Source organism: Eleginops maclovinus, chromosome 13 (assembly GCF_036324505.1).
Source record: "Eleginops maclovinus isolate JMC-PN-2008 ecotype Puerto Natales chromosome 13, JC_Emac_rtc_rv5, whole genome shotgun sequence".
Lineage (NCBI taxonomy): Eukaryota > Metazoa > Chordata > Actinopteri > Perciformes > Eleginopidae > Eleginops > Eleginops maclovinus.
The window spans coordinates 1,378,800-1,405,110 of NC_086361.1; the positions used below are offsets into that span (position 1 = coordinate 1,378,800).

Below are 26,311 nucleotides of genomic sequence, written 5' to 3' on the forward strand. Positions count from 1 at the left end.
GTGCTCCCAGGTTATTATCAGCCCCTGCGCTTCCTATTCTCTTCTTTAATCTTTGTTTTCTGAGTAATCATCTTTTTAATTAATGGTGACGGCGGAGTGAATCTTCCCCCCCACCACCAGGAGCCACCTGAAACCAATTAGCAACAGCAGATATAGATGGGGATTAGACACAGGAAGACGGGTTAGATACAAACCAAAAACGAGGAAAAAATAGGCGAGAAATCCAAAAAGGGTCATTCTGGGTAATCGATAGGTGGGCGGGGCACAGGGAGGACATGGCGAGATCAGAACGCCAGCAGGAAGTGAAGATAATAACTAGCTGTTAGTCAGCTTTCTGTAGGCATGAGTCCTGACCCGGCTCTGAACTTGGTAGGGGAGCGAGTGAGAGAAGTTTATATAGAGGAGACAATTAGGGCCAATTAAGAGAGTCTGATTATACGCCTTAATCTCGGCAGTCAGGCGGAAAAGCAGACAGGAAGTAAGGGGGGGGAGGGGGGTAGGGGGGGGGGGTAAAGCAGGTACCTACAATACACAACATTATCTCAGCCAGTCTCCAATTGAGTCTGTTTTTGCTGTTTCATTCATCGTGTCCACAAACCAGATCTGTCTTCCTGGAGGCCTGTTGAGACAAGGCGGGACAGAAAAGTTAAAAACAAAAGCCCTTTACTGCTTTAATTTGGGTTTTTATTTACTCAATCCGGAAGACATTTATTCACTTCTCTTTCATCCCCTTTCTCTTTCCTTCTTTTCCCAATGTGGAAATGTTCTATCTAGAGGTTCCCCTGCAGCCTCAGAAATCTCAATTTCAAGTGTGAGATAACGGGGAAAGAGACTGATAGACAGAGAAAAGAGGGACAGCAGGGGAGTATATCTGGAGAAGACAGCAGAGACTTTATCGCCTCAGTCCCAAAGCTTCACTTTCTCTCCTTATAATTCATCTTCTCCAAAGAGCTGCTTCCCGGCTCTCCGCCTTGTGGATTGTAAACCTGTTGCCTCTTTCCGTCCATGCCGGACCCGGAGAGATTACACTAGCTTCCGTTATCAGGAGTCTTTTGATATCGTCTCCTGGTGTCGTCAACTTCATTCTGTGAGTAATTCCTTCCCTTTTTTCTGTCTTCTTTCAGTTTATTCCTCCCTGTCTCCTCTGTCTGACGCTGTTCTTTTATTTCTCACGCAAGATTGATGCAGCTGACAGCAAACCCTTCCAATACGATACAAAAGTACAGAATGTTCATTTCTTGTTGAGACTGACCCATTTCTGAACTCACAGGCTGTAGTTCTTTAAGTGTAGTGTTTTCCTGTTCCTTTCCTGAAAACACAGTAAATCTCCTCACTTTCCCCATGCTGCTGCTCTGGGTGTTCTCTTAAATAATGGCTGGTGAACCTCCAGCCTCTTCGTACGTCTGTCAGTTTCTTAACTGAGCCTTAAAAACACGTGTAGATCTACGGGAGAGGGTTAGGACTACATGAGAAACATTTTTTCAGATGTGACAAAATGTAAAGAAATACATTGATTTCTGGCTTTAACGCATAAGAACCTGGACCAATTTCTACTTGAAGGAAAATTAAGGGAAGACTAAATAGACTAATTAAACACATTTCTGACATTGTTTTTCCCTGTGTCAGATCTCTGAAAAGTTACATATAAGTCACATTGGGCCTTAATGGTAAAGTTATTCTTTATATATTCCTTTTATAATTTAATAAATGAGGATTATTTTTTTGCTTAAATTGGTTATAATGTTCTTTGAATTTAAGAATACAGAATATATTAACTTACATATTTAAATCAGTTAAATGAACTGAGCAGATCATAACCATATTTCTTATTGTGACATTAATGTCACAGCATTTCTTTCATATCAGTTTGATCAACATGTTTCCACAACAGGTTAAATGTAATAAAGGATTAATTATGCTAGCATTATCATTCTTAAACGGCTTTAATCTTTACTTTAGCAAAGTAACTAGTTCAGTCACATGTGTTAGCTCAGCACAGACATCTTGGACATGTTGCTATGGCAACACAACATCACATGACCTGGCCCATGACCCACCATGATGTTCAATATGTGTCACTTAGGGACTTCATGAGTTCAAATCAAGGGTAAAGCTGTATGAGGAACTTTCCAGAACATTTAAATGTCCTGTAACATCTGTCACTGTGGGTTCTTATGGGTTCTCTGATTTCTGAGATGCATTTAAAAAATTTGGTCACATCCCAAAAATTCAGTTTTGATAATTTCTATGAAGTACAATGTGTTTCTGTTCAAGAGGTAGAAAAAAAAACTAGCTTCAAGTTTTGGAATTGCAAAAGGGAAGCTTGCAGTTTCATACGTAACGCCATCACAGAATTGAGGTGATTTTGGCTGAAGGATAAATGGTCATACATTTCATATATGTATATAAGATTCAGTAATATAGCATATTACCTCAATTGTGGAAGTAATAATTAGATGCTTCTCCATTAAGGAAATGTAGGATTGTGTTTTTTTGTGTGTGTACACAATCACTGATGCTAGCTTCCTGTGTTGGTCTTCACTGAGCAGTTTCTATACTCAATACATGTAATGTGTTCTGGCTGTTATTGTAATGTTTGGCTAGGTTTAGCGCACGTTTGGTGCACATGTGGAACTTGTTGTGACAGCTGGCTGCTGTTGGCCTTCACTAGGTTACTGGTGATTTGGTTCTTGGATGATGAGGGCTTTGATTTTAATTGCTCATATATGTTGTTTCTGCATGGCTTTGTTGTTGTTCCACACAATCATCCTTGTAAAAGTTTTTATCTGGGTTGTTTAGGGTGTCATTGTTCATAAATGCTTTAGAAATAGCATATTAAGACATTTTCAACCATTTCGGAATACTTGAAATAGTCTCAATGGAAGCAATCAAATGGGTCCTAGTTTCATGATGATATCAGTTAGTTTGGAATAGGACGACCTATTCTTTATGCAGCGTATTACAATGTGTATTGATTATTACAATGCATATCTTTAAAGGCTGTTTTCTAAAAAGGACCTCTCTTGGATATACAATGTTTGCTTCCTCTGTGTATTCTGAACGCTTTGTGCGGGTTTGTTCATACATCTTTCATTTTCAGAAATGACACACAAATAATTGCCTTGGTGCAAGTAATCCACTGGGAATGTTTTATGGTGACATCTATTAGTTAAATAGTTAATATTGTCTCCCCTTGGGTTTCCTTTAATACATTCATAAAAACTCTGCTTATATAATAACTGCTTATTAATTTGTTCAAATGTAAACAAATAAAGCTTTAGCTGACCCATTTGATGAGCTTTTACTGTGTCCTGACATTGTAATGGCTTTATTCTTTGTTGTTGCTGTTGGAATATTAGTTCCTAAATAAGCCTACGTAAGTGATGTACCCAAAGTGTTACTCAACGATACATCACTGTCACAAACTTAAATAGCACATTTACCATACAAAATTTGAATAAATTGCAACACAGTTTCTAGGAACTCCCCCTCAACAATGCTCACATCACTGTGAGCAGAGAGCGGAAATTACATTCAGGAAGTAAACAAAGATGTGCAACGGGAAAGTGTTCCCACGGGAAACATAACTCAAAATTATTAAATGAAACAATGTCATAGAAATAAAATGCACAACTTATTATAAATCAATCATTTACAAACTAATAATTATGGATACACATTTTTAATTATGTTACCTATGCAGCAGAAGCAACGCCACCAGCCGTGGTTTCGGTTGCTTCGTTGAGCACTTAACAAATTATAAAAAGTTATATATGTGGGGCTATTTCACTCTTGAATAAACACACTACTCTGTAAAGTCTGTGATGATTTGCAGCTACAATCGAGTCGCTCACAGCAGCGACTGCACTTCCTGTGAGGGCACAGCCGCTGTGTGGGATTTGAGACAACACTCCTCGGTCGAAATTCCCACCCTGCTGAAGTGATCCCAGTGCACAACATGCACTGGGGTTTCCTACCCTCCAGTTTTCATCTCTCTTCTTTCAACCTCCTCCTCTAGCTTCTCTCAGCTCCGTCTTCCTCCCTTTTCCCTCCAATTCATTCCCTCTCTTTCTTCACCCCTTCCTCAGTGTCCTTCTTTCTTAATCTCTGAGCTGAATCTGTTTTGCATCCTAAATCTCCCGCCATCTCTTCCTCCCCATTGGCGCGTGCCGGAGTGTGTGGACGTGTGTGTTCGGTCAGGCGCCACGCTCCCTGCATTCAATATTAATATTTTCATGTCTGATAATCTCACGAGCCGTTCTGTCCCTGCGTTGGAGGAGAGAATCGATAAGGCTTCATTCGGCTGGTGCATCCAAGAGCCTGTGTGTTTAGGAGTGTGTCGGCAAATATTCGTGTGCTTGTGTGAGGCTCTGTGACGGACTGCGACTGTGTGTGCGTGTGATTTGAATTTTGATTTGAAATATCTTGGCGCATGTGGGTTGAGATGAGCTCCTGCAGGACTTGTTTGGTTGATTGAGAGGGATTGTGTGTTTCAGCACGCACCCTGTTTATCAAACCGCACAGCACCTGATGAACAATATCAGCTTTAATGGGCTATTATCCTCTTGTTGCTTCAGTGGAGAGATAGTAATCAGGGCAACAGTGTAACCATTTAATATTTGAAGGTTGGGATTTTGTCCAGAGACAAACCTTTTACTCGATAATTCAACACAACCTGCAGCAACATGTGCTTGAATACAACAAAAAGTTTCAATGTCATATTTTGAATAATATAATTTGCTAATGTAGATATGTACTTGAGTAAAAATAGAAGTACTCAGATCTTGTACTTGAGTAAAATAGAAGTACTCAGATCTGTACTTGAGTAAAAGTAGAAGTACTCAGATCTGTACTTGAGTAAAAGTAGAAGTACTCAGATCTGTACTTGAGTAAAAGTAGAAGTACTCAGATCTGTACTTGAGTAAAAGTACTCAGATCTTGTACTTGAGTAAAAATAGAAGTACTCAGATCTTGTATTTGAGTAAAAGTAGAAGTACTCAGATCTGTACTTGAGTAAAAGTAGAAGTACTCAGATCTGTACTTGAGTAAAAGTAGAAGTACTCAGATCTTGTACTTGAGTAAAAGTAGAAGTACCAGAGTGTAGGAATACTCTGTCACAGTAAAAGTATTCTAAATGTTCCTCCAGTGAAAGTAGAAAGTACTCTCATCTAAATGAACTTAAAGTAGCAACAGTAAAAGTAGTCATTGTTTGATTGGTCCATTTCAGAATAATATCTCTGATATGTTTTATAATGATTGATCATTAAAGTGTTCTCAGAGCTGGTAAAGGTGCAGCTAGTTTGAATGGCTTTGTATACTGCAGGGTAGCTGCTGGATTTACTGCAGGTGAACTAAAGTCTGATTTAAGGGAGATTATATTTACCATCATTAATCCAGATCTGTAAAGTAACTAAAGGGATTAAATACATGTATTGAGTAATAGTACACCATTTACCTCTGAATTACCTCTAGTGGAGTAAAAGTACAAAGTAGCAAAACATGGAAATACTCAAGTAAAGTACAAGTACCTCAAAATGTTACTTAAGTACAGTATTTGAGTAAATGTACTTAGTTACTTCCCATCTCTGCATGACAAAAGTCTCTTCACCAGCTCTTTCACACTTCTTATTTCATCATCAAACTCCTCCAACATGATTGAAGTTATATTCAGAGAAAACTCATTGTGTCCTGTTGTGGATAGTTCGAAAACATGATCTGCAACTCACGGATGAGTCAATCAACAGAAAACTAACCTTAAAATATTCATATTCAAGCAATGTTTTCATGTAAGAGTGGCGTAAAGAGTATTTATCGTATAAAGGTAAATCTATTTGGATTTTGGACTGACATTAAGGACATTTAAAGACACCACCTTGGACTTTTAGGAACTGTGATGGACATTTCCACTATTCTTTGACATTTAGAGACCAAATGTTTATTCAGAAAATAATCCTCTGTTTCAGACAGGGACTGAAATGCACTGTTTTGTGAAGAGAATGTGATGATGCTGAAGATCTTCAATACTCTGTAGGATGTAGTGCTGACACCAGCCTCCTCAGTTTGTACAAGCACGTCACCACTGCACTGAATCTACACAAGATCCGCCCGGCAACAACAGCAAGACACAGAATACTGACAACAACTGTACACTCAGACATGCTCAAATATTGACATATTATCACACATTCCTGCACACTTTTTGTTTCAATGCGTGAACAGAAACTACAATGCAGTCGCTATGAGAAATACTGAGCAGAATAGACAAAAAACACAAATAAGGAGATACTGAAAGAATACTTTAACTACACCAAGGCAAATCAAGGCAAATCTTCGGGCCCTGACGGCATCAGCCCCAGGGTTCTGAAAACCTGCGCCAGCCAGCTGTCTCCTGTTCTTCAACACCTGTTCAACCTGAGCCTGTTCCTGGAGACCATCCCGGTGCCGTGGAAGACATCCTGCGTGGTTCCTGTCCCTAAAAAGATTACTCCTTTTGGCTCAATGACTATCTGCCAGTAGCTCTCACATCTCATGTGATGAAGGTGCTGGAGAGACTGGTCTTGTCCCATCTCAGACTGCAGGTGAGATCATTTCTAGACCCTCTGCAATTTGCCTACCAGCCTCACCTGGGGGTGGACGATGCCATTATCTACCTGCTGCAGCGTGCTCACTGTGAGAATCACCTTCTTTGATTTCTCCGGTGCATTCAACACGATCCAGCCACGGCTACTGAGTGACAAGCTGCAGGCTATGAGGGAAGACACGTCCACCATCTCCTGGATTACCAACTACCTCACAGTCAGGCCACAGTATGTCCGGCTTGGCAGTGTCCTGTCTGATGTGGTGGCTGGAAGTACAGGAGCCCCACAGGGAACCGTGCTGTCTCCTTTCCTGTTCACCTTATACACCACTGACTTTCAATGCAACTCAGAGTCATGCCACCTGCAGACATTTTCTGATGACTCTGCAGTGGTAGGGTGTATAAGGGATGGACAGGAGGAGCAGTACAGAGCGCTGGTGGAGGATTTTGTGGAGTGGACTGGAAGAAACTATCTGCTTCTGAATGTGGCCAAGACCAGAGAGATGGTCATTGATTTGAGGAAGAAGAGGACATCTTCACTGCCCCTGTGCATTCTGGGAGAGGATGTGGCTGTGGTGGAGGATTACAAGTACATTGGAGTGCACCTACATAACGGATTAAACTGTGGGGTTAGATCAGTCTCATAATTGACGAATGCAAACAGAAGGATTCACACTTGTATTTCATGATCCACAAAAGCATTCACACTTGTATGTTCAATGCAGACACAAATGTGTTCCTTAAATAGAATCCAACTACAGAAAAAAGTTTTACATGTGTGGGTTTTTTGAGACCCCCCTGACGCTCACCTGATTTGTACTTGTAATGTTTTCTATCTATAGCCAATCAGATGTCTCCTCCATTCTAAGCCAATCACATGAGCGCGGCCCCACGAGGGTACGATTTCTTGAGTATTTGATTGGCTATAGATGGAAAAAATCGGAAGTACGAATCGGGTGAGCGTCAGGGGAGTCTCAAAAAACCCACACACGAATGCATAGTGTTAGGAAAATGTTTGTTGTTTGAAGACCAAGAGTTGTTCGAAAATAGACCCGGAAACGTCTAGCTTGAATTTAAGAGTATTTATTAAAGCAATAGTGTTGTAGGCCTGCAAAGGGGATACGGCTGCAGTCCTCCCCCACGCCACTGATCCACAGGCCACATTTAAGCTGTTAGCTGTCTCCCAGCAGCACGGAGGAAAAGAGGTCGATGTTTTCCCTACATCAGGCACTTCTACTCTGTGTTTCTTCCGGTCTCGTCTTCTCTCATTTGTTGGCAGCGTGGCCGGATCCTGTTGGCCCCTTGTCGTCACATGGGTGTTTCCCGGTCTCTTCTATTGGCTGACGTCGTCGGAGGCGCGTCCTTTTATGGCGTCTCCGTCGCCATCTTGTTAGCGTAGCCATGAAGCTTACACCTACGATATTCTGTTATGCAATTCTTCTGAGGTGTATTGGTTATTAAACACGTAATAGTATTATTGCAGCATCAATGAGTGAGAGGTAGAGGTGGTGTGTTTAGTATGTAACTCCACGCGTCCTTCTCCCTCTACTCATATATACAATACAATATTAGCTACATGCTATCTGAGGCTAAAAACAACATCCAGTAGTAACACCGGAAAGTCCACAAATATATTCCGTCCAGAAACAGTGAACTATATCTTTTATGTTCCGTAACAATATATTGATTATTCTTACAATAGCGATCCATGCACAGAGAGCGGTTTTGTGTATGCAGGTTCAGCGGTTTGAAACGTAAAACATGTGGATCAAAAATACACATGTCAAACTTTCTTCTGTATTTAGATTTTATTTACAATTATGTGAAACAGAACACATGTGTGCACATTGAAAATACAAGTGTGAATGCTTTTGCGGATCATGCCTGAGAGATGATCAAGTTTTGTTCTTCGACATAAAAAACATCGGTAAATACCCCATTGGTGAATGTCCGAAGCTTATATTTGACATAAAAACGGTGGTTGCGAACATTTGACTAAATAAGGCTAGTGAACTTCATCACGAAAACATTAGCCTCCTTTAGCTTTGTGCGGGGACAGGAAGTGATATGACGGTGACGTAGCTTGTTTATGGCCTACGTTTTTAACCGTGTGGTAAATACTTAAAGATTATCCTGCTGAACAAAATGTATCATGAACTTGTTTGCCAAAAATCCTGTTGCTTTTTTTCGAGGGAGCCCTAATGATGCTAACTTCCTGGTCGGCCTACGAAATTACGTCATCCAAGCCCCCAGGAAATGCTCCGGACTTTGAGGAAAAATATTCACAGTGGCCAAACTCCAGGTACTACAACTTCTGTATCAGTCCGTAATACTTTTTCCCATTGACTTACATTCGGAGAGAGAGGTCTGTAAATCAATGGATATTTTTTTTAATAAACTACCCAGTATGAACCCTTTTATAACTCATAAAAAGCATAAGGGCCTTAAAGTTGTAATATAAACTAAAAGCTGAATCCAGATTTATTTTGTCTCTCCATTCATTTTATTGAGCCGACGGTGGGAGATCAGGGTCGGGGCTTAAGGGGAAACCGTTTCGTCTTCATGTGCCAATGAGCAGCTCTCATAGGAATGAACAATGTCCTGCCTCCAGCGTTGTATCCAGTTCTTATTATACACTATGATGTCATCACTGCACTTGTTTCGATTTTCCTGGACTGAAAGCCCACTACCTCCATTCTACTGACATCAGAAATTGAAAAATAAAACTCTTGGAATAGCGGCCTGGAATAGTTCTGTCTTTTGGGACTCTTCCTGAACCTTGGTTGCAGACCCCCGTAAAACTAGCAAGAAACCTTTTTCTCTTGTCTCACCAGAGACTCATCCTAACTCCACTTTAAAGCAGTTGAAACTCTACAGGAATACATTTTAACCAAATGTGAGTGAAACGGGGACATTCCTATAAAGCTTATGGGATGTATCCTTAAGCTATTAAACACGTTATCATGGAACGACTCAGACCCAGAACGTTTCTGCCTTCAAACCTGGCCACAGCGTTCCTCGCCACAATCCGATAAAGAGCTTCCGTCTGGGGACACTATTACCCGCAGTAAGTAACAGCTGAGGAAGATAACTATTATGTGGCCTCCATCATTTCCTCCGCTGCTCTCCCTGCACAAACCCCAGATGGGGAGAGCTCAGTGGATGGAGGGTTTAGCGGGGTCAGACCTCTGTCACTGTCTGGGCCGCTCGCTGCATTCGATGACTGAGGGAGCCATATCGATATCCTGCTCGGCTGTGTTGAAGGAAAATCAACAATAGTTACTGTTAATGGCTCTGAGTGGAGAGGGAGAAAGCGGGGGAGTGGAGCTGCTGGGTGTCAGAGTAACAGCTTGGTGTCTAACCTTAGTAATCAAGGTGTGTATAGAAGTGAGTATCATAACCTGTCAAATATTGGAAGGTAAAATAAAATGTGTGGTGACAGTTTTACTCTGGTTTACTTTCATCAGGTTTGTTCTTAGGTATCTTAACCTAACCCCTGCATGAGCTGATGTGTTTGAGCAAAACATCTTTATTGAACTATGATGTAAGGGCTTCTACTGGAGCATATGTGTGCTGTAATTGTGCGTTAATTCTGCTCATGTTTTTTTCTGTGCTTATTGCTGTGTGCCTTTAAAATAATATTACAAGTTGGAGGTAGAATTGGGAGTGACGTCACATACGAGTTGACTGAATACCAGTAGCACAAGTCGGAAAAAGATGGCCGCCCGAAGGAAAGTGAACGTTGAAATGATGAAATGAATGTTCGCCTTGTTTACAGCTTTAGCAGTCTGCTGGGGTTAGCCATTGTTAGCTATACCGGTTGATAACTACACGTTATTTTGGATTTTTGTGAATAACATCATCGTAGCAACATATCCACAGAGAGAACATGAGCAGCACCATATTTACAGTTGTTTTAATGTGACACAATTAATACAGAAGCGCTTAAAATATTATATTATCAAAGTGATCTCTTAATGTTTGTACGTGGAGACTCTATTCTGAATGATGATCTCGGGTGCGGTGAGGTATCTCCGAGTTTCCAAGTAGGAAATCCAACCTCAGGGGGAGTTACAGTTGAAATGTCCTATGTGGCACTATACTCACACTCCAGTACAGTTTGTTTCACTTCTGTCAACCTGTCAGGGACTGCAGATAAAAATGAGTCTCTCATTGAAAAAACTGAAACATTAACTTTAATTAAATGTATTATGAGAACCGGTTGCACCCAACTGTATTAAGTTAGTTGAAAGCAATAATATCAGGTTTAACCTATCTAAACTTAATATTATTGCTTTCACCCAACTTAATACAGTTGGGTGCAACCGGTTGTTTGATTAAAGTTAATGTTTCAGTTTTTTTTTTATCTGGCACTAAGATGATGGACTCAAGTGCTCATGTTAATGTATGTGCATAGTCCCTTCTTAAATAAATAAATACAAATACATGTTAAAGTTTGGCAAATTTATTAGAAAGAATGAAAGTTCAACCATGTCTATGTTCCCAATTTCTTTTTTAAACCGACCAACCAACCATATAAAGATTTTTTTTTTTAGAAGGTTCAGATTTGGTTGTCATTTACTTATTAATGATATTTCATACTGCTTTGAACCTGAAGAATTTGCTTTACAAAACTTGCATTCGTCAGTATTTTGCCCTTGTCTTATGAGTTAAAAAAATAATAATCTGGTTTTGAAACTACAAAGTCGTTTATTAAATGTGATGTTTTTCAATTTGTATAATTAAATTAAAATAAATCCTAAATTTGCATTAAGAACTAAGCAACTTTTTTTATTCTTGATGAAATTCAAATTAATAAAAAAAAAACCATTTTGTCAAATAAGTTCCTAATGACGGCTGAGTAGCATCAGCCCGGGCAATTGTTGGGACGCAGTTCGTCTCTGAGATGACATACGGCCGTTGGTTGGTGTTTTAAAAAGGTCAGCTTCAGAGCTCAGACTGGCGACGGGGGGGATATTATCAGATTTGATGTGGAGGTTGATTTATGGTTCACTGTGAAAGCCTAATGTGTCAGTGATTGCGAGTCGTGTCGGTGATAAGGCTGGGTTTGAATTATTTTCCCCTCCTATGAATGTGAAGCGGCTGTTGTGTTTGTTGGAAGCAGACGTTTATTGACTGATCTGTTGGTCTCTGTGAGCCCAGATAAATAATGCCATCGAACAGGCGGAGCATTTGCATAAATGTTCTTTTCAGAACACAGTTTGTATTCTCTCTAAATGACTGTCACTGTGTGGAATGATTTCTACTTGTCTCTTTTAAAGCTTATTAGATTCTCACTGGAATTGACCTGGCATTTATTCATACTAATATTTGACTTATTCATATGAGCTGCTCATTATATTTAGGGAAGCTGTGTGTCTGCATCCTCTGGGTCCATCTGACCTATGCAGCTCATCCAGAATGCTGCAGCCTGGTTTTTAACCCCCCTACACTTTCCCACTTCAAGACACTGGCCTACAGTGTTGCCAACTCCATAGTAAGGAAAGTTGCTATTGGCTGTCGCCAGAAGTCGCTTAATGACGCCATTGCTTAATTTGTATTATTAACTATTTGAATGTAATTGTAGTCGATGCTTGAGGACAGACAACAAGTGTGAAAAAACACCCTTAATATCAATAGAACTGCCAACGGTAAATTTTACCCGCAGCTGTTTCTTGATTGTCTGTGACTTTGTTTCAATAAAATATTCAGGTCTCCCAGTCCGTAACTTTTCCTGAAAGTGTGTTCACCCTCTGCTGTTAAAAATTGTCAATATGAAGTCAGATTGAAAAAATGGCCATTTATACCTATCAATGCCAGCAGGTATTTACGCCAATAGAAAATGCAGTGATTTTTGGGCTATTTCTTTCGCGTGTAAAGATAAACATGACGTGTTGCTATAGCAACGCATATTGTGTATTGCTGTTCCTTATAGAGCCGGTCATATTTTGTAGAGAGACTTTTAAAATGGACAAAAGAAAGAGACTCGTGAATGTACAGGAGGCATTAGCGCTGCTAAACCGTCAGAGTGAAGAATAGTCTGATGGTGGGGAGGCGTCCGGACTGAGTGATGTGTCCTGGGTTTGTTCGGCCGCTGACGGGTCATCTATTAGTGATACGAGTCTCCGCGGAAAGTGAAGCCGTCCCATCATTTTTGTACAAAGTGTCCTGCTTTGGGACGCCCCCCGGGCTGAGAGAGACAGTAATTGAAAGCACCCTTCAGACTATGATGTTACTCGTCACGTGCAACGCGCTCCCGGACATATACAGACAGGTGGCGAGTGAACGGGTTGCTATGTGTTCTGCGATCGCACGTATATGAATCCATAACCACACACACACACACACACACACACACACACACACACACACACACACACACACACACACACACACACACACACACACACACACACACACACACACACACACACACACACACAAGAACAACACAACTGTACTACTCCAACTCAAGTGGAACAATAAAGTTTGGTTAAGAACACCCCCTGGATTGCTGCAATCTCTCTGACCGAAGATTTAGGCCAGCCTTGTGTAGAGCCAGTATTACATATACATCTATTTCACAATTGTATTAAAGACTAGAACCCTGTGTTCTAATATGATAAATAAAAGAGCATTGTATCTTGAAAATCCATGCATTCTAGTAGCGGGTACATTTTACCCACTGGCGGTTTTAGGTATACAGCGACCCCTGGCGGTTCTAGTGATATGAGAACTTTCTTCTGTTGATTCTTTATTTTCTTTTAAAGTGTTGCGATTGAAATAGGCCATTAATTGATGACTTTAATACTTATACTATACTCTAGACCCACATGTCCTATTAATAGTATTGTTAAATGTTGGAATATCACATTTAATCAATAGGCTGTTATGTGGAATGGAATTGCTAGGTCTACGTCCAACCATCCTTATTAATCAGGGTAACAAATCAAAGTAACTGCATTACGATCTGTGCTTTCACATCAGAGACTCCAAACACCATAAAAGTTTCCAATAACAGCATAAAAAGTAGCTAGATTGGTGGCTAGCCGATTTCGACAACAGAAAATCGCCAAAGGATTTGGGGTCACCTGGTTTAAAAATAAAATCGCCAAGTTGCCAACACTGCTTGCCTACTGAGCTGAGAAGGGATCAGCCCCTTCCTACATCCAGGACATGATTGAACCATATACTCGAGCACGTGCACTTTGCTCAGCGTCAGCCAGTCAGCTTGCTAATCAATCCCTGTGTTTTCGATTGCATCTTTGCAACAAAAAAAAGAGTCTCTGATCTGGAGGTAGCATTTACAAAGGTGTGGCTTTAAGTTAAGCTAATGCAGTCTCACTAAATCTGATTGTTCTTATAGACAGGAAATTTACCTTGCTTTTGAGTTTTTTTCATCATGGTTAAATGCACTTATTGTGAGTCGCTTTGGATAAAAGCGTCAGCTAAATGAAATGTCATTAATGTAATGCAACAATGTAAAAATGAAATGTCTGAGAAGTAGGATCAAAGCGAAAGAGACTTGAACCTGTAACTCCTCAGATTGTATAGGAGTCTATGAGAAGATAACCTTACTTTTGAAGGGTGAGTTTATGTTCTTAATCTTTTGTTTCTAGTTGTCCTCAATACAGCGTGATGTTCATTTAGTAAATTAAGACCCCATTAAGAGTAAAATAGACGATAAAGCAGGGAATGTTTTGGGGCGTGGCTGCCTCCTCATTGAAAGGACCACTGTCCATTCTGTAAAATCAGCAAGTAACAATCCCCTTCCCTTTGGTGTCACTTCTGGCTGCAAAATGCAACATGATGACAGCCAAAATATTAAAACAGTAGTCCGAAAAGCAACAGGGGACATCATCATGACTCTGTTCAACTCTTATATATTGGTCTTCTTATTTGTCCAGTCAGCAAGCTACATATGTCATGCATTTCTTTTATCCATATGCAGTATATTGTACAAGTGTGTCCAGTAGTGAAACGTAATTCCCAGTTACCAGTTTCCATCAGTTACCAGTCCGTTATGTTACTTGGTTTGAGGACCAAGAGTTGGTCTTAAATAGACTAAGAAGCTTCTCTGTAAAGTATAACAATATTTATTAACATAACGGCTCAGTAGGTCCACAAGGGAAACATAGCTGCGGTCCTCCCCCACGCCAACTGATCCACAGTCCACGTTGAAGCAGTTAGCTGTCTCTAGCAGCATGGAGAAAAGGCCTCGATCTTCTGTTTGCGTCACGCATTTCTACTCTCTGCTCCTTTCGGTCTTGTCTTCTCTCATTGGTTGGCAGCGGGGGCCGAATCCTGTTGGCCTCTTGTCGTCACATGGGCATATCCCCCTCTCTTCTATTGGCTGACGTCGTGGGTGGCGGGTCCAGGGCACGTTCTGCTTATCCCAGTTATGAAGTCACCATCGCCATCTGTTGATGTAGTCATGACGCTTCCCCTTATGATATTCTATTTTACAATATTTCTGAGGTTTATTGGTTATTAAACACGTTATAGTATTATTGCAGCATCAATGAGTGAGAGGCGTGTGTTTAGTATGTAACTCCACGCGACATTCTCCCATCACTCATGTATACGATATACTATTAGCTACATGCTATCTGAGGCTAAAAACAATAACATCCGGTACGACCGGAAGTAAAAGTCTGGTCCGTCGGGAAACAGTGAATTACAGAATTTAATGTTCCGTTTCAATTTATTGATTATTCTTACAGTTACCGGTCCCTCTTGTAGTCCTAATAAGCCACCAGCAGCCCATAGTAGTACCTCGCCAGTAGCAACCATTAGTTTGCATTAGCCATCAGAGTTCCTCCCGGACCGCCAATTATCCACAACATGCTGTACACCAGCAGCAGAGCAGCCTCCAGGTTCCATTTACAGCTGTTTGATATTTGACCTTTAGATGGGAATGCTTAGTTTCAGTTATTAGTACATTTTGACCGTCAAAGTTGTAGTCCTCAACAACTCGTCCTGTTTACGTCATCGGAAACTATGGAACATTTCAGCAAGTCTTTATTTGGACTGACACAACAACAGAGGGGTCTTTGTGTGTGTGTGTGTGTGTGTGTGTGTGTGTGTGTGTGTGTGTGTGTGTGTGTGTGTGTGTGTGTGTGTGTGTGTGTGTGTGTGTGTGTGTGTGTGTGTGTGTGTGTGTGTGTGTGCGTGCGTGCGTGTGCGTGTGTGTGTGCGTGTGTGCGTGTTGGCTCAGAGGCCAGGTGCTGACAGATAATCGATGTTGTGTGATTGGCTCATGACCCGGCTTGTTGTGTTGCAGACCTTCTTTAAAAAACGATCCTTTCTCACTACTAAATTAGTTTGAGGCTGAAGATCTTTATTTTAAATTGTGTTTATAGTGTTGTGTTTGTCCTTTTTTAAACTCCTTTTCAATTAATCTCTTTTTTGTATTGGGGCATAAAGGTTTTTATAAAAATACACAGATGCTTAATTCATGTCAAGGACCTTAAAGCAGATAATATAAAGATTTGGAGACCCGTTAAAACAAAATGTTATTTAAAATATTTTGGGCGCTTTCAAACACATTTCAGGGTACTGTTCAATATACTGGGTATCTTTAAATCCATTCATCTGTCAAATGTAGTCCTATGGCGGGCCGATATTGCCTAAAAATAATATCTCTGCAATACAGCGATACACAGTATATTTCGCAATTTTTCGAAATCCCTGTCCTGTCTATCACGCCAGTATGAGGATTTTTATATGAAGACATTTAGGTGATTATAGAATAATAAATTAAATTGGAAATAAATAAAATATAATATATATATTGAAATATTGCATTTTAAAGAGTGGTAACTTCTTCCTCAGTAAGCAGTCCGTTACCAATGACGGCTCTTTACAAACATCGTACTTTACTCAAGTAAAGTACTAACACCACAGAGTAAAAACACTCATTTTCAACTGTTTTTGGAGAGTGAGTTCCAGAGGGAGGGGGCAGCGGCAGAGAAGGCTCTGCCCACCCCAGGTCCGGAGCTTGGTCCTGTGAGGAAGTGAGAGGAAGTTTGCATCTGAGGAGCAGAGGCTGCGGGAAGGAGTCTGGTGTTGGAGCAGGTCTGTGAAGTAGGAGAGGGCCTGGTGATGGAGGGCATTCTAGGTGAGGAGAAGGATCTTGAAGTGGATGCGTTGTTGGACGGGGAGCCAGTGGAGGTTCTGCAGGACAGGGGTGATGCGGTCAAGGGAGCGGGTGTGGGTGAGGAGACGGGCGGCTGAGTTCTGGATGTACTGGAGTTTGTTGAGTCTGGATGGTGTACCAGAGAGGATGATGCTGCAGTAGTCTAGTCTCGAAGAGATGAAGGCATGGATCAGGTGGACAGTTTTGGTGATGTACTTGATTTGGTTTTCAAAGGAGAGGTTGCTTAAATATAATTTTGGATGATTTAATCTATAGCAACTATTCATATTTTAAAAAAATGTTCCTTTGTGTGTCCAAATCTAGATTTATAAAGCTACAAAAAACACATCTGTGAAATAAGTGTTTTTGAGTATAAAGTACAAAATCTCTGCAGAGTAGAAGTATAAAGTAGTATCAAATAAAAAATACTTTGGTGAAGTACCTCAAATGTATACTTACATATTTCGCCCAGCCCTATATATTCCTACACAGTGAGCACTTTCAGTCACACATAATCCTCTTTTAGTGTTGTTTAACGATGGATCGCCTGATGATTTACATTTTAAAACTCTGTGTCGAAAATGCCTGTTGATTGTGAATGTAAGAAAACCTGGATGGATTTCTGAATAACTTTCCTCGGGATGGATCTCATATCTTATTCAGAAGTTTTTCGGATGTCTGTCAAGTTGTATAAACTGATAATAAGAATTGCTAAGTTCCTCTTTAATCTAAAATATGTATTTAGGAATGTAAGCAAGCTCGGCTGGAAAACGTGTCCTCCTCTGCAGGAAGCTGACTCTAAGCTCTCTGGGTTTGGGAAGTTTGTCTCTCTGCCGAGTTTAAACTTCTTGGATTGCAGACGGAATGAGGTCAGACAAATGAAATGACAATAAATATTTCACATAGTGTATTCTGAGGTTAACATGATTCAATATGGACTTTCTGTTGAGTCTGTAGAATGTGTTAAAAAGCTGAAGAGCAATTTGTTTCCAGCAAAGAAAAGATAGAGGTCAGAAATGTGAATGAAGCTCAAAACCCCTTGATAAAAGGGGAGAATTATGACAAGAACTCAAAGTTAGGTTTCACTTGCAGGAACTTTACTCGAGTGAGTTAACATGCAACACCTTTCAATAGCACACATACAAAAAATCTCTTGGAAGAGTACATACCCCTGTCTATTAACACTGTAATTCAATGACGAGACTCCTTCATTTCCACAATATCATTGACACGATATGTAAAACATCACAGAATTACTTAACCACAATATAAAGACAACATATTACATAATAATATAACTGTATGCATACACAAATACACAAAATGGCGGCAAGCGCGTGCCTACGCTGTGTTTGTTTATATAGCCAAGTGGGGACTGTTAGAAATAATCAATATATTGAAGCGGAACATTAAAAGATAATTCACTGTTTCTGGAGGAATCATATTTGTCCAATTCCGGTAGTAATACCGGATGTTGTTTTTAGCCTCAGATAACATGTAGCTAATATTGTATTGTATATATGAGTAGAGGGAGAAGGACGCGTGGAGTTACATACTAAACACACCGCCTCTACCTCTCACTCATTGATGCTGCAATAATACTATCGCGTGTTTAATAACTGATAAACCTCAGAAGGATTGCATAATAGAATATCGTAGGTGAGAGCTTCAGGACATCACTAACAAGATGGCGATGGTGACGTCATAAGAGGACCCGCCCTCGACAACGTCAGCCTAAAGAAGAGTCCGGAGAACCCCATGTGACAAGCGGCCAACAGGATCCAGCCCCCGCTACCAACCAATGAGAGCACGAGAGCGGAGCACGTCTTATTTTGAAGTTGTTTATTTTATGGCCGGAAAGGGGTGGTTCTATAAACCATGTTTGTATTGTGAAATCGATCTCTCTTTTGTTCCGGACCGCCAGACAGTAACTACTGATGAGCTCCACTCAGTCAGCGGCCTGTGGGCGCGTGTACCGGACTACTGAGCCACATCTGTGAAACTTTTGTAAAACCTACTGCTGCATCCTTTTATTAAATACTCCTTTTGAAACTTATGAGAGGAGCTTCACTTCGTTTCTTTTAAATCGACTCCTGGGCTTCGAATAAAAGAACATTTCCTACAATTTGGTGACCCCGACGTGATTTGATGTGCCGGGGGATTTCGCGGAGTTTCGGCATAACCCCCAGACACTCAGATTGGATCCCATTTATAAAAGTAAGCAGAGCCTGTTAATTTCAAAATCTGCATAGAATTATATAGCATTTTTATATGTGAGTGTCTGGGGGTGAGTCGTTAATCGTGATAAAACTGTCGATTTAAAAGATACGAAGCGAAGCTCCTCTCATAAGTTTTAAAAGGAGTATTTAATAAAAGGATGCAGCAGTAGGTTTTACAAACGTTTCACAGCTGTGGCTCAATAGTCCGGTACACGCGTCCACAGGCCGCTGACTGAGTGGAGCTCATCAGTAGTTACTGTCTGGCGGTCCGGAACAAAAGAGAGCTCGATTTCACAATACAAACATGGTTTATAGAACCATCCCTTTCCGGCCATAAAATAAACAACTTCAAAATAAGACGTGCTCCGATCTCGTGCTCTCATTGGTTGGTAGCGGGGGCTGGATCCTGTTAGCCGCTTGTTACATGGGGTTCTCCGGACTCTTCTTTAGGCTGACGTTGTCGGGGGCGGGTCCTCATATGACGTCACCGTCGCCATCTTGTTAGTGATGTCCTGAAGCTCTCACCTATGATATTCTATTATGCAATCCTTCTGAGGTTTTATCAGTTATTAAACACAATAGTATTATTGCAGCATCAATGAGTGAGAGGTAGAGGCGGTGTGTTTAGTATGTAACTCCACGCGTCTTTCTCCCTCTACTCATATATACAATACAATATTAGCTTTATGCTATCTGAGGCTAAAAACAACATCCGGTAATACTACCGAAATTGGACATGCTCTGTCCAGAAACAGTGAATTATCTTTTAATGTTCTGTTTCAATATATTGATTATTTCTAACAGGACCTACCTACACAGTAGGTATCAGCCCAAGTTAACAAAACGTAACAATAACACACTCAATATTTCACAGGACAACTTTAAAACCCTCTTTGACCCTTAGGAGTCGACCATCACGTTACATGTTCATGCCGGTGCTGCATAAAAACAACAGTACGGACAACATTGCCGGCTGCTTGTCGAAAGTACTGGCTTGAAACTCCATGCCAATCTTTGTTTCATCCAAATTGACCCATCAAAAACGGAGAGACGATGGTTTAAAGTTTATACAATAATATTTTTTTCAAGCGCTCAAAAGTTTGAAAAATGGAAGCGCATATTTTAATGTCGTCACCGTATTTTATAATTTTTACGGAGCGGAAAATGACGCTGGAAACTTTAGATCCTGCTCAACAGGATGCATTTACCAAGGAGGGGGAGGGGTATTTAGGTAAACGGAGCGAGATGAAGAGAGATGAAGAGAGATGAAGAGAGACGAAGCAAGACGAAGAGAAACGAAGAGACGCCGATTATAGGAAAGAGACAGACAAACATTGAGAATTTAAATAGATTTAGAAATATTTAGATAGATTTAGATAGACTTAGAGTTTTGAAGATTCATTATAATATTTTAGACATGATGAAGAGAACTCTGAATGTAAGTCAAGTTATTAGCTTGTTTTTTGACATGGAGGAGGAAGAGGATGACTTGGATGATGAAGAGCAGGACCCTTCGTTTGTGGTTGATGAGACGTAAGAAAGGAACACCGTGGAAGTACAAGGCCTGTGATGTTGTTCTGTGTCATAGTTGACAGAAACAGTTTTGAGTGGCACAAATAAGAAAAATAAAACAGATTTTTGTACATCATATATGTGTGTATATTTGAATTATATGTATATAGGTATATGCTATGTCATTTGATATCTAGATCCTTATCAGACTGACATCTCGTGTTTATTTATATCTATATTATAAGCTTTTAAATATGTTGTTCTGCATGGTGGACAGAACTTTGAGTAATGAGTGAAAAACGCCTATGGTTGCACCTGCTATTTGTTCATAAAATGTGTATATACACTTGGTTCATGCTACCTCAATCAAACTTTTACACTATCATAGTGACATCCCCTGTATATATTTCCAGCTTTCAATATGTTTCGTTGTGCATGTTTTTGTTACCCATATAAAAAATAATATCATTTTCAAAATCCGTTTTTATGTGTTTCTGTGATTTTGGATGTCGAAATGAAAAAAATAACTATCAGGTTATATAGTTTAGGTTGTCATAAAAAAGACATACCAAACATTGACATGCTAAACATTTCTTAATGGGATTTAGTAAGACAAATCAAATAAAAAAGTAGCTTCAAAACGGCCAAATTAGCCCCAAGACTCCTAAGGGTTAAACATGTCATGTTACAGTTTGGCCCGATTGGCTGTTTTTGTACTATCTACATACAGTACCTGATAAAAGAGGAGAATTAGGACAAGAGTCAAAGTTAGGCTTCACGTTACTTGAGTGATGAAAGTGCCACGATTTAAAATCAAGCCATTTAAATGTTTGTGTTTTGGATTTTTTTTAAATATTGCTGGTAGCTGAATAAGAATAAAGAATATTTTAGACTGAGAACATTAATTTATCATATTGATTTGCATTTTAAGCGTGTTGACATACTCTTGGAACACTGGTAGAGTTTTAATATGCATTTTTAACAAGGTAATATTTGGTGATAAGGAGCTTCCTGTGAATAGTTTTCATCAAACACATTTAGACAAACTGACAACGCAAACATTTCGACTCGATGCACCAAGTGTAGAAGCATTTCGTACAGACTAAATGGTTGTATCCGTCATTGTGGCCAAAAATACTTTCCTTATTGACTTACATTGGGAAAAAGACGTCTGTAAATCAGCTTTAATGGAGTGGTACGGTAATGAGTCCTTTAAAAAAAAAAGTTTGAATATGTCAGTTAACGCTGAAGTGTGTGTTAACAAGAACAAAAACGAGACTGCTAATCATATTAAACTCGACTTGGGTCCGCCTTTAGCTTAGCGGTGGTGATTCACAGCCATGCGACCGTGATGTAGTTTGTTTATATTGCAATATTAACTTTTTTATTCTGCCAGATGCATTTATGCTTTGAAAATCATAAAGTGGTCTTATTATGCTGCTGAACCAAATGTTAATAACAAATATGTCTGTTTGCCACAAAGCCTATTACTGCAATACCGAAATCCAGTGGTGAACCGTCAGGGCCTTCAAGGCATTCAGGGCATTCAGAGAATACACTGGAACCCTCAGATAATTAATTATTTAAATACAATTTAAATAAAATTAATAAATGATCATCATTTCTGTCTTGTTGATCTGTAATATTTCAGCATTAAGTAGATTTGTTTCTCTTTCTCGGTCCATACACTATGCATTTAACTGGTTTTGTGTTAGACACAATTCTATGTTCTATTCTATTCTATATCCGTGATAGAATTCCCTGACTCTTAAACCGAACGAGAGCGTACGTTTGGATTGACAATTTGAGTGTGTGAGTGTGTCTACAGAAGGTCCAGTTATGATATACACGGTTCGCCACTGCCGAAATCCAATTGGAGATCCCATATTTGTTGAGGGACTCCTTGCAATGCTACCTTACCTGTAAGCCTACAAAAATACGTCATCACTGCACCTCTCCAATTATCCACCAATGATTCGGTCCATGTACAGTGCACTAAAGGCTGAATCTAGAGATACTTTTCGTCCATTCATCTGACTGAGCCGAGACCAGACGATACTGTGGTGTTCTTTAATTTTCTCTACGAAGTAAGGAGTCCAAACGAAGTAGTGAGGTTATAATAAAGCTGATTTATTTCCAATTGTGATAAGTATACACATACTCAATTGAGGTCTCTAAAATAGGTGACCCACAGACTGCAAGCAGGTACTGTCTTTCACTGTCTTCCAGAGCCCCGGCATATGACATCACACAATACTTTACACTCTTTGAAAAAGCAGTGGAGGGCAGTCCTCTTTTGAGAAGTTACAGTATATGTGTATTTTTGAGTGTGATGTGTGTAGGTTTCTCGTTGGAGCACAGGCACAGTCTTCGCTTCTTGGCTTCACGAATTCCGGGTGTCCAGCCTATAATCTAATCCTTCTCTACTCTAATATAATTCTCCTGTCACGTGCAGTACCAGGGGCCTGGTACCGCTATCTCCTTCTACCCTCTCTCAGGCCTCTCTTCCAGCTCCCACAATATGGAATGTGCAGTTAGTGCTCACTGTGAATAAAGTAGCAGAATGCAGTTCCTTTCTTATGTTTTTAGCTCATCTTTAACTCTGTCATGAAGCTCACTTCTCTTCATAGTTTAAAACCCTCTCTGGTAGCATTTATACATAAACATGTCTTTATGAGCAAGCAATAATAATTCAATAATATCCTTCAATATGTAGCAGCTGGGGTTAAAAGAAAATGCTAGTGAGCATATTCTATCTGCACAAATCACTGGAGGATACTGGTTTTTACTCTTGAGAGTCAGGCATTTTTGGCTTTATGCGCCACTGAGCAACGAATATACAGGGCCCCGGGTCCAGCACTGTATCCAGTTGTCTTTATACCTCCAGGCAATCGCCGCTAAATATATTGCTTCCTGTGACTTCTTAAACAAACCTACTGGTTGAATATACAGTATGTGAAGCAGCAGAGGATGAACACATGCAGGAACTTAATGACATGTCTGCAGGAGGGAGCACAGTGAGGCTGATCTGAATCTGGAGCAAGACCGCACCACCAACACAGACAAACGAGCACATGGAGATGTAATCACGGTGAGCTGACTGGTTGATAGTGCTGTGGGCTGAGGGCATCATGCATATTCAGTGTGCTGTAGGGCGAATCACACTCTGAGTGTTTGCTATGGTGTCTACGCAAGAGCCAGAACAAACAGAGTTCCCCTCACTGATGGGAGGCAACGAGGGAGAGGAGAACACACACAACATCTGCTCTCCAACACACATCTGCTGCTACACACTGCTGACGTATGTACTTTATGTCAGGAAAATCAGTACTTTATAGACCATGGTTATGCTTTCATCAAGAACATGTGATCAAGTGTTTAATGTGAGATATGATCAAGGCTGAAGAGGACTTAGGGTCCAACTTCCAAAATGTGTCTCACACTGACAATCGATCTGGTAGCTGCAACACCAGTTTTTGACATTACATGTAGCTGACTCACAATAACGCAGCGTACACACGGTTCCGTTGCGTTGGCGCTTGCCGATTGGCGTGTCTGGCGCTAGGGGTTAACGCGACCAACTACCAATAACATTAATCTCCCGCCCTGGACACACAAACACGCGGTTTGATTGACTGGCGCCTCAGTCGACGCTTGAAAAGTTGAACTTTTCTCAACTTTCACCGCGAGCAACGGAGCCAAAGCGAAGCAACGGAACCACAATGCAGTTCGGCGACGCTTGACGTTATCACCTTCGAAGTGAATGGGAAGGTGTGTCAAGCGCCAACGCAACGGAACCGTGTGGACGGGCCGTAAGGGCATAACCCGTCAAGGTTGGAACTCAGAGCAACAAGAACAGTCCTGACATATTCACTACAAACAAGCTGGAGCATTGTTTGTGCATCTGTTCAACTCTTACTTAGTTTTATTTAATTGAATCTTCTTTATTGATTTCTAACACATATAGACAATATATAAGACAGTACACAAATATCCCCAAGACATAACAAAATGAATTACATCAAAGTCAGAATCCCTGTAAAAGTCACAGAGATAACATAAATAAAGTAAATTAACTAGTCAAACATGTGTTAAGGCTATGAAATATACGAACATGTAGGCAGATATGGAAGGCTTCCATACTTCTCCCAGCAGAGGAACATTAATCAGCTCCAGATTCCTGAGTGCTCTCTAGATCTTTATGTTCCAGATAGTTAAGGAAGGGGCCCCATACTTTTTAAAACAGTGCTTGTTTCCTTTAATTGAATAGGTTATTTTCTCTAATGAGACACATGCAGACAGTTCTTTTAGCCATTTACCAATTCTTGGACTGTTTAAAGTTTTCCATGAAAGTGCTGTCATGCGTTTTGCCTGCAGCAGACATTCATTTAAAAAGATTTGTTCTCTCTTCCTTATGTTGTGTTCTTTTGGGTAACACTCTAACAAAACCATGATTAACTGCAATGATAAATTCTCTTCTATCATACATTTTATCAAACGTTTTTATATTGGTACACTCCCAAACACAATGAATGAGTGTTCCCTTGGATTGTTCACATTTAAAACATAAGTCTGGGATATTACCATTACATTTGTTAAGCTTTTCTAGAGTAATATATTTACGCATCAGCCAGTTACATTGTAAGAGATTAATACGGGTATTCGCTGTTTGTGATTGAGCTTTCTACAGGCACCTTCCCACTCATCAAATGAAATGTCTTCCTGCAAATCCTCCCTCCAATTTCTTAGTTTAGCTCCGGAGGACTCGGGGGACCCAGATATAAGCAAGTTATAAAGTGTAATTTAATCCCTTTAATGGCCAAGTGTAACAGGTGGGTTTTATGAAAAGTTTTGTCTAAACGTGAAGGATAATAATAATAATAATAATACATTTGATTTATAAGGCCCTTTTCATCAAAGATTTCAAAGTGCTACAAGTTAAAAACTAAAAAAAGAAAAAGAAAAAAAAGGGAAAGGAAATCAAAACAAGATTAGCATTTAAAGCATAAAAAAGGTTTTAAAAAATACATCTAAGGGGGACCAAAAGCTTTGCTAAAAAGAAAAGTCTTAGGATCACTGGGGGAAGCCTGTAGAAACACACCAGAAGAACTCCTGGTTTAAGAAACATAGCGAAAAGTCAACGTGAAGGCTGCTTACAATATTTCTACTATCAAGCATGGTGTGACGGACTGGATACAAAACAAGTCTGATTGTACAGAAGTCTATGAGACCCTACTTTTAACTAAACTCCAATTTTCCTAATAAATCTCAACTACTTCTTTGGCTCTTTTTGAATAGAGCTCACACATTGTTGATTATGGTCCCATTGAGAGTAAAAAAATGATAAAAGGAAGGCTGTAATAAGTGATAGGACTGAGATTTGAGGTGCAAATATCTCATAGTAATAAAGATTCAAGCCATGAGATTGCCTTTGATTAGTTAATAAGCTTTTCCGCACAGTAAAAGATGAAAAAATGAAGAGTCACAGGTTCACAGAAAGAGTCTGCAAAGTCTGAATGCAGAGTGTGTGTTCGGTGTATCTGGTTAACTTAGAGCTGTTTACACACCCGCATCCTTGACCTAAAAAAGCTAAAACAACTCCCTATCTGGTAATGCAGAGCTACACATTTAGTGTAATTTGAAACACATTTTATAGGGGAAAAGGGTTCAGTACTTACCAAATCTCATGTAAAAGTCACTTAAATAAGCGAAACACAACACAGTGTACATTTCCATTACCGTATAACTCATCTAATATTATCAAATCCAATACAAGTTGTCGACCAGGGGTGTCCAAACCTTTTTCCAACGAGCTGATGGCTGATTCCAAACGGCATGCAGGTCGCATTTGGCCCTGGGCCGTAG

The 26,311-nt window shown here is 40.1% G+C and overlaps 1 protein-coding gene across 1 annotated transcript in view; it reads left to right on the top strand.

Moving 5' to 3' along the window:
* Positions 1–949: 949 nt before the first annotated feature.
* LOC134874670 (glutamate receptor ionotropic, kainate 5-like) overlaps positions 950–26,311 on the top strand; it is a 290,705-nt gene continuing 265,343 nt past the window's right edge. Inside the window, exon 1 of the mRNA XM_063898761.1 lies at positions 950–1,087. The gene's annotated coding sequence lies outside the window, so the exon portion shown is untranslated. The remainder of the gene's footprint in view (positions 1,088–26,311) is intronic.